The sequence below is a fragment of the Lolium perenne genome, chromosome 4 (genome assembly GCF_019359855.2).
Source record: "Lolium perenne isolate Kyuss_39 chromosome 4, Kyuss_2.0, whole genome shotgun sequence".
NCBI lineage: Eukaryota > Viridiplantae > Streptophyta > Magnoliopsida > Poales > Poaceae > Lolium > Lolium perenne.
This window is the reverse complement of record NC_067247.2, coordinates 115,456,563-115,466,631: the sequence shown is the minus strand read 5'-3', so window position 1 is coordinate 115,466,631 and position 10,069 is coordinate 115,456,563. Positions and strand designations below refer to the sequence as shown.

At 45.1% G+C, this 10,069-nt stretch overlaps 1 pseudogene; it reads right to left on the bottom strand.

Annotated features, from left to right (window-relative positions):
- Positions 1–994: 994 nt before the first annotated feature.
- Positions 995–1,881, bottom strand: LOC127347118 (protein WHAT'S THIS FACTOR 9, mitochondrial-like; annotated as a pseudogene).
- Between the last annotated feature and the right edge of the window lie 8,188 nt (positions 1,882–10,069).

The window sequence follows — 10,069 nt, the reverse complement described above, 5'->3', positions numbered from 1 at the left end:
CCGTCTCGGGACCAGAAACTCTGTTCTGGCACTCCGCCGGGACGGGGAATTGGAGGAGATCATCGCCATCATCACCACCGACGCCTCTCCATCGACCAACCATGTTTCCCCGATCCATGTGTGAGTAATTCCCCCGCTGTAGGCTGAAGGGGATGGTAGGGATTGGATGAGATTGGTCATGTAATAGCATAAGATTGTTAGGGCATAGTGCCTAGTGTCCGTAATTGGTACTTTTATGATATTGTTGCAACTTGTTATGCTTAATGCTTGTCACTAGGGCCCGAGTGCCATGATCTCAGATCTGAACATGTTATTGTTTCATGATGATATGCATTGTTTTATGATCTTACCTGCAAGTTGTATACACGTATTGTTGTCTGGAACCCGAGGCCCCAAAGTGACAGAAATTGGGACAACCGAAGGGGAAGGCGGTGATATGAGGATCACATGTGTTCACGGAGTGTTAATGCTTTGCTCCGGTGCTCTATTAAAAGGAGTACCTTAATTTCCAGTAGATTCCCTAGAGGCCTGGCTGCCACCAGCTGGTAGGACAAAAGATGTTGTGCAAGTTTCTCATTGCGAGCACGTACGACTATATATGGAACACATGCCTATTGATTGATTAGTACTTGGATAACGTTTTATTATTATCTGCAAATGCCCTGCCTTGATTGTTACATGAGTTTCTCTCATCCATGCAACGCCCGTTCATCCATCCCTGTGCCTACAGTATTTTAATCCTGCTGTTTACTATAATCACTACTGCTGTCTTTGTTACACTGCTGATGTTATTTCACCATGGCTACTGCTATAAAACTGTTACTACCGATAAACTCTTGCGAGCAAGTCTGTTTCCAGGTGCAGCTGAATTGACAACTCCGCTGTTAAGGCTTACAAGTATTCTTTGTCCCCCTTGTGTCGAATCAATAAATTGGTTTTACTTCCCGCGAAGACTGTTGCGATCCCCTATACTTGTGGGTCATCACTCGGCTATTCAGATCCTCCTTCTCCATATCTTCTTCCCTACAGTGAGGCTGAGCGCCTCATGGAGCACCGCCACGGTCCTCTTCTCCGTGATGTCGCTCCTTGGACCCAAGTGAGTTCCATCTTCGTACGGCGAGATGTATGCAAGCTTCTGCCATTCGTCCAGCCAGTTGCGGACGTTCTTGTGGAGCTCAAACCCGCGGGGGAACGAGAGCTAGAAAGCAATGTGGTCCCCAACCTTGTACCCGCCGGTCCGCTGGGCGTAGAACTGCACGTCCGAGACGGCGAGGTCCTTCCGGTAGCAGACGAGCTCGAGGAGGTGGCCGTTGGCGAAGAGCGCGGAGTAGTCTAGGTGGTGCAGGAGGAGCGAGCAGGGGAAGTCGAAGGGGAGGCCGAGGTCGAGGTGGACGCGGGCGACGAGGTGGAGCGGGAGCGCGCAGGAGGGCGCGAGCATGAGGAGGCGCATCAGGCGATCGGCCACGTCGGCGCGGGTGGCGTCGGCGGCCTGCGCCTCGTCGAGGTGGAGCGCTGAGGCGTTGCGTGGGGAAGACGGCGACGGGGTGGTCCGAGAGCACGAAGGCGGAGCCGTAGAGGCGGAGGAAGTGGAGAGCGCAGAACGGGAAGGGGATGGAGGGGGTAGCGCGTGGAGTGGCACAGCGTGCGGCGGCGGCGCGGCCGTGAGGAGCGCGTCCTTGGTGAGGAGGAAGGGCACGAGGTGGCGCTCCCGCTCCACGACGTGGTCCAGCGCGCGGTCCCGGCCCCAGGGCACGCGGGCCTCCAGGAGGCCCCTCGCCGGCACGTACAGCGCCTCCACCGGCCGCCGAGGCGGAAGAGGCATTTTTTTCTCGCCGGTGGCGGGTTTTGGGAGGGTTGGGTAAATGCGGCGGCGTGCGAGGGAGAGGGGGTTCAACCAGTAGGCAGGTAGAGGCGACCCCTTGTTCTGCTACGCTACGTGGCCCAAGCGCCCAAGCCTATGGCTTTTTCCTTTGAGATGATATTTGGTATAGGGATTTCTATTTTCGTGCCCCTGGTTCGTTAGTTGTGCTCAGTTTTCCCCAGCTCCTTAGTTTTTCCTCAGTTTTCTCCTCCCTCACTCGTAGACGCTCAGACGGGAGGGTTGCCGTCAGGTCAGAGGCCTTACCGTTACTGTTAATCTGACGGGTGGGGCTGCACAGAGGGCAGTTCCTCTCTGACCGTCTCGTGCTGACGGGTAGCCATCCATCTGTCGCTGACGCGTGGGCCGTTTTATTTCCTGATTGTATACGCGGTGCTGCCAATGACAAATGGGGCCGCTCTATAGGGCTGCCGCAACCAATGACTAGTGGGGTCGTCTATTTTTCAGGAAAAGACATATATAACCGCTCTGTGGGGCTGTCGCAGCCAATGACCAGTGGGGTCATCTATTTTTCAGGAAAAGACATATATTGCCACTCTGTGGGGCTGCCGCAGCCAATAATCACTGGGGTCTTCTATTTATTTAGAGAAAATCATATATTCCCGCTCTGTGGGGCCTCCGCAGCCAATGACCGCTGGGGTCGTGTATTTATTTAGAGAATATCATATAGAGCCGCTCTGTGGGGCCACCTCAGCCAATGGCAGGTGACTATTTTCGCAGCTTAATCTAAAGTGAATCTTATGCTAAACATGGTGCTTCCCGACGGTGACCTAGTAGTGGCGGCGAGCATAGCCGCTCTGACCATGCCGATATCGGCATCGTTTGGAGGCTGTGGTGCTCGAATCATGGTGGAAATTGCGATATAATTTTTGAAATGCATAATATATAGGAAAATAGCTAGATCTCTAAATCGATGCATATGAAGCTACATATATATTCTTGGTCATAATCCCCTTATCTAAAGGGGATGGATACATGGCTTCACGTCGTCGTCGCTTTCATCGTCAGTATCTTCGTCGTCCGAGTAGTAGTACTTCCTGCATATTGTTCCGTCGAACACCTTCACTGTGAGCACATCATCACCTTCATATTTGAAGTGTACGAAGCAGCCGAAATCCACACCGTGTGCGATGGCGAAATTCTCCCAGCCCTTGTCGAGGTACATCCGGCCTTGACCGTCAAATAGGACCTCCACGGTCCAGAGACGAGGACCACAGTCAGCTGCTCGCAGATACACTTTAGCTGGCTACTAGCCGTCAAGATAGTCCGCAAACTTTTTTGGGAGTGCCTGCAAAGAGATCGAGCGTCGATCGTTTGAAATTAAACTTTTTTAGAACATGCCCATAATTAATCACATGCATCATATATTTGGGAACGCGTACGTACCTTCTTGACCAAAGGGTCTTCATAGACGACGATGAAGAACTCCTATATGATCAATGGCAGTGTTGACGGTGGTGGTGGCAATGATGATGATCCACCACCCCGGCCGCCCCTTCCCCTTCCCCTTCCGGTCCGCGTCCGAGACGTGGAAGCCATGGCAATGGATCAAGTGTATGTGAACGAAGAAGAGAGAGGAAGAACCTATTGACACAAGGGATGGCCGTTGTGGGTTTTTATAAGGGAGAGATGACCGTTGTAGGGGTTTATTTACGGTTGGTCAAAACTTAAAATATTTGACTTAGTACAAAAGCTAAAAGTACACTTATTTGTGGACGGAGGGAGTCTCAACAAAAAAGTAATGCGGACTAATCTTGACGGAAATGGAACTTCGTGAAAAATTGTGCATTGAAGGACCTTTCTTTTACTTTTATGTTGAGTCAGTTCACCTATCTCTGTCCACCTCAAGAAGCAAACACTTGTGTGAACTGTGCATTGATTCCTACATACTTGCATATTGCACTTGTTATATTACTTTACATTGACAATATCCATGAGATATACATGTTATAAGTTGAAAGCAACCGCTGAAACTTAATATTCCTTTGTATTGCTTCAATACCTTTACTTTGATTTATTGCTTTATGAGTTAACTCTTATGCAAGACTTATTGATGCTTGTCTTGAAGTACTATTCATGAAAAGTCTTTGCTTTATGATTCATTTGTTTACTCATGTCATTACCATTGTTTTGATCGCTGCATTCATTACATATGCTTACAATAGTATGATCAAGGTTATGATGGCATGTCACTCCAGAAATTATCTTTGTTATCGTTTACCTGCTCGGGACGAGCAGGAACTAAGCTTGGGGATGCAGATACGTCTCCGACGTATCGATAATTTCTTATGTTCCATGCCACATTGTTGATGATATCTACATGTTTTATACACATTATATTTCATATTTATGCGTTTTCCGGAACTAACCTATTGACGAGATGCCGAAGGGCCAGTTCCTATTTTCTGCTATTTTTGGTTCCAGAAATCCTAGTAAGGAAATATTCTCGGAATTGGACGAAATCAACGCCCAGGGTCCTATTTTTCCACGAAGCTTCCAGAAGACCGAAGGGGAGACGAAGTGGGGCCACGAGGTGGCGACACAACAGGGAGGCGCGGCCTGGGCCCTGGCCGCGCGGCCCTGGTGTGTGGGCCCCTCGTGACGCCCTTTGACCTGCCCTTCCGCCTACTTAAAGTCTCCATCGCGAAAACCCTACCCCGTTCGACGAAACCAGAGAAAACCTTCCAGAGCCGCCGCCATCGTGAAACTCCAATACGGGGGACAGAAGTCTCTGTTCCGGCACCCTGCCGGGACGGGGAATTGCCCCCGGAGTCATCTCCACCACCGTCTCCATCGCCATCTTCACCGCCATCGTTGTCTCCATGATGAGGAGGGAGTAATTCACCCCCGGGGCTGAGGGCTCCGCTGTAGCTATGTGGTTCATCTCTCTCTTTATGTGATCAAGTTGAATATTATCTATGTGCTACTCTAGTGATGTTATTAAAGTAGTTTATTCCTCCTGCACGGTGTAATGGTGACAGTGTGTGCATCGTGTAGTACTTGGCGTGGTCTATGATCATAATATCTTGTAGGTTATGGAGTTAATTATTACTATGATAGTATTGATGTGATCTATGCCTCCTTCATAGTGTGATGGTGACAGTGTGCATGCTATGTTAGTTCTCGGTGTAATTGTGTTGATCTATCTTGCACTCTAAGGTTATTTAAACATGAATATCGAATATTGTGGAGCTTGTTAACTCCGGCATTGAGGGTTCGTGTAATCCTACACAGTTAGTGGTGTTCATCATCCAACAAGAGGGTGTAGAGTAGTTCTATTATGTGATCATTGTTGAGAGTGTCCACTAGTGAAAGCAGGATCCCTGGGCCTTGCTTCCAAGCATCGAATCTCCGTTTGTTTACTGTTTTGTTGCATGTTTACTCGCTGCCATATTTTATTCAGATTGCTATTACCACTCATACTCATCCATATTACTTGCATCTCACCATCTCTTCGCCGAACTAGTGCACCTATACATCTGACAAGTGTATTAGGTGTGTTGGGGACACAAGAGACTTCTTGCATTGTGATCGCAGGGTTGCTTGAGAGGGATATCTTTGACCTCTTCCTCCCTGAGTTCGATAAACCTTGGGTGATCCACTTAAGGGAAACTTGCTGCTGTTCTTCAAACCTCTGCTCTTGGAGGCCCAACACTGTCTACAAGAATAGAAGCACCCGTAGACATCAAGCTATTTTCTGGCGCCGTTGCTGGGGAGGAAAGGTAAAAGGCTCTCATACTCCGGTCCTAGGTAAAGTACTTTTCTGGCGCCGTTGTGTGTGTGCTCGAAGCTATTTCCTTTAGATCCTGCAATTGCATCTTTTTGTTTCTTGTTTACACTAGTTAGGCATAATGGACAACAATGAGCTTCTTATTCTATTTCCTGATTTAAGACATGGATGGTTTGATGCGAAAATTTAAAAACCTATGGAACATATTAGTATGAACGCTTTGAACACCATTGTTGCTAATGATATGGAAAATTCTAAGCTTGGGGAAGCTGGCTTTGATGAGCATGATATTTTTAGTCCCCCAAGCATTGAGGAGAAAATTTACTTTGATGATACTTTGCCTCCTATTTATGATGATTATAATGATATTGGTCTTTTAGTACTACCTGTTATGGAGGATAAATTTGATTATGATTACAATATGCCTCCTATATTTGATGATGAGAATAATAATGATAGCTACTTTGTTGAATTTGCTCCCACTACAACTAATAAAATTGATTATGCCTATGTGGAGAGTAATAATTTTATGCATGAGACTCATGATAAGAATGCTTTATGTGATAGTTATATTGTTGAGTTTGCTCATGTTGCTACTGAAAGTTATTATGCGAGAGGAAAATATGGTTGTAGAAATTTTCATGTTACTAAAACACCTCTCTATGTGCTGAAATTTTTGAAGCTACACTTGTTCTATCTTCCTATGCTTGTTACTTTTTTCTTCATGAACTTGCTTATTTACAAAACTCCTATGCATAGTAAGCATGTTAGACTTAAATTTGTTTTGAATTTTCCTCTTGATGCTCTCTTTTGCTTCAACTACTATTTCTTGCGAGTGCATCATTAAAACTGCTGAGCCCATCTTAATGGCTATAAAGAAAGAACTTCTTGGGAGATAACCCATGTGTTTATTTTGTATTTGTGTCTTGGAAGTTGTCACTACTGTAGCAACCTCTCCTTATCTTAATTTTGTTGCATTGTTGTGCCAAGTAAAGTCTTTGATAGTAAGGTTCATACTAGATTTGGATTACTGCGCAGAAACAGATTTCTTGCTGTCACGAATCTGGGCCTAATTCTCTGTTGGTAACTCAGAAAATTATGATAATTTACGTGTGTGATCCTCAGATATGTACGCAACTTTCATTAAATTTGAGCATTTTCATTTGAGCAAGTCTGGTGCCTCAATAAAATTCGACTTTACGGACTGTTCTGTTTTGACAGATTCTGCCTTTTATTTCGCATTGCCTCTTTTGTTATGTGGGATGGATTCCTTTGTTCCATTGACTTCCAGTAGCTTTGTGCAATGTCCAGAAGTGTTAAGAATGATTGTGTCACCTCTGAACATGTGAATTGTTATTATTCACTAACCCTCTAATGAGTTTGTTTCGAGTTTGGTGTGGAGGAAGTTTTCAAGGGTCAAGAGAGGAGGATGATATACTACGATCAAGGAGAGTGAAAGCTCTAAGCTTGGGGATGCCCCAGTGGTTTATCCCTGGATATTTCAAGAAGACTCAAGCATCTAAGCTTGGGGATGCCCAAGGCATCACCTTCTTCATCGACAAATTATCAGGTTCCTTCTCTTGAAACTATATTTTTATTCGGTCACATCTTATGTACTTTACTTGGAGCGTCTATGTGCTTTTGTTAGTGTTTTTGTTTGAATAAATTCTTGTGTGGGAGAGAGACACGCTCCGCTGGTTCGTATGAACACATGTGTTCTTAGCTTTTAATGTTCATGGCGAAGGTTGAAACTGCTTCGTTCATCGTTATAAGGTTGGAAACGGAAAATGCTACATGTAGTAATTGGTAAAATGTCTTGGATAATTTGATACTTGGCAATTGTTGTGCTCATGTTTAAGCTCTTGCATCATATACTTTGCACCTATTAATGAAGAAATACATAGATCTTGCTAAAATTTGGTTTGCATAATTGGTCTCTCTAAAGTCTAGATAATTTCTAGTATTGAGTTTGAACAACAAGGAAGACGATGTAGAGTCTTATAATGTTTACAATATGTCTTTTATGTGAGTTTTGCTGCATCGGTTCATCCTTGTGTTTGTTTCAAATAACCTTGCTAGCCTAGCCTTGTATCGAGAGGGAATACTTCTCATGCATCCAAAATCCTTGAGCCAACCACTATGCCATTTGTGTCCACCATACCTACCTACTACATGGTATTTCTCCGCCATTCCAAAGTAAATTGCTTGAGTGCTACCTTTAAATTTCCATCATTCGCCTTTGCAATATATAGCTCATGGGACAAAATAGCCTTAAAAACTATTGTGGTATTGAATATGTACTTATGCACTTTATCTCTTATTAAGTTGTTTGTTGTGCGATAACCATGTTTCCGGGGACGCCTGATGTCTACGGGAGCTTCTATTCTTGTAGACAGTGTTGGGCCTCCAAGAGCAGAGGTTTGTAGAACAGCAGCAAGTTTCCCTTAAGTGGATACCCAAGGTTTATCGAACTCAGGGAGGAAGAGGTCAAAGATATCCCTCTCATGCAACCCTGCAACCACAAAGCAAGAAGTCTCTTGTGTCCCCAACACACCTAATAGGTGCACTAGTTCGGCGAAGAGATAGTGAAATACAGGTGGTATAAATAAGTATGAGCAGTAGCATCGGTGCCAGAAAAGTGCTTGCTGGCGTGTAGTTGATGGTGGTAATATTGCAGCAGTAGTAACACAGTAAAACAGTAAACAAGCAGTAGTAACTCAGCAGTATTTAGGAACAAGGCCTAGGGATTACACTTTCACTAGTGGACACTCTCAACATTGATCACATAACAGAATAGATAAATGCATACTCTACACTTTTGTTGGATGATGAACACATTGCGTAGGATTACACGAACCCTCAATGCCGGAGTTAACAAGCTCCACAATAATGCTCATGTTTTAGTAACCTTTAGTGTAAGATAGATCAACAGACTAAACCAAGTACTAGCATAGCATGCACACTGTCACCTTCATGCATATGTAGGAGGAATAGATCACATCAATATTATCATAGCAATAGTTAACTTCGCAATCTTCAAGAGATCATGATCATAGCATAAACCAAGTACTAACACGGTGCACGCACTGTCACCTTTGCACACGTGTAGGAGGAATAAAACTACTTTAATAACATATCACTAGAGTAGCACATAGATAAATTGTGATACAAACTCATATGAATCTCAATGAGATCATTGTATTGAAGTACATGGAAGAGAGATGAACCACATAGCTACCGGTACAGCCCCGAGCCTCGATGGAGAACTACTCCCTCCTCATGGGAGCAGCAGCGGTGATGAAGATGGCGGTGGAGATGGCAGCGGTGTCGATGGAGAAGCCTTCCGGGGGCACTTCCCCGCTCCGGCAGGGTGCCGGAACAGAGATCCTGTCCCCCAGATCTTGGCTTCGCGATGGCGGCGGCTCTGGAAGGTTTTCGTGGGTTTCGTCAATTCGTGTAGGGTTTTCTGATCCAGGGGCTTCTTATAGGCGGAGAGGCGGCGCAGGAAGGTCGAAGGGGGGCCCACACCCTAGGGGGGCGCGCCCCCCCCTTGGCCGCGCCGGGGTAGGGTTTGGTGGCCCTGCCTCCCTTCTCTGGCGGTTCTCGTGTGTTCTGGAGGCTTCCGGGTAAAATAGGAACCTGGGCGTTGATTTCGTCCGATTCCGAGAATATTTCGTTACTAGGATTTCTGAAACCAAAAACAGCAGAAAACAGGAACTGGCACTTCGGCATCTTGTTAATAGGTTAGTTCCAGAAAATGCACGAATATGACATAAAGTGTGCATAAAACATGTAGATAACATCAATAATGTGGCATGGAACACAAGAAATTATCGATACGTTGGAGACGTATCAACGCCATCAACTACTCTTTGTTGAATATCATGTGAGTTGCTACGCATGTCCGTCTTGTCTGAAGTAAGGGAGATTTACCACTCATTTAATGGTTAGAGCATGCATAATGTTAGAGAAGAACATTGGGCCGCTAACTAAAGCCATGAATCATGGTGGAAGTTTCAGTTTTGGACATATATCCTCAATCTCATATGAGAACATTAATTGTTGCTAATTGCTTATGCATTAAAGAGGAGTCCATTATCTGTTGTCTATGTTGTCCCGGTATGGATGTCTAAGTTGAGAATAATCAAAAGCGAGAAATCCAAATGCGAGCTTTCTCCTTAGACCTTTGTACAGGCGGCATAGAGGTACCCCTTTGTGACACTTGGTTAAAACATGTGTATTGCGATGATAATCCTGGTAATCCGAGCTAATTAGGACAAGGTGCGGGCACTATTAGTATACTATGCATGAGGCTTGCAACTTGTAAGATATAATTTACATGATACATATGCTTTATTACTACCGTTGACAAAATTGTTTCATGTTTTCAAAACCAAAGCTCTAGCACAAATATAGCAATCGATGCTTTCCTCTTTGAAGGACCATTCTTTTACTTTTAT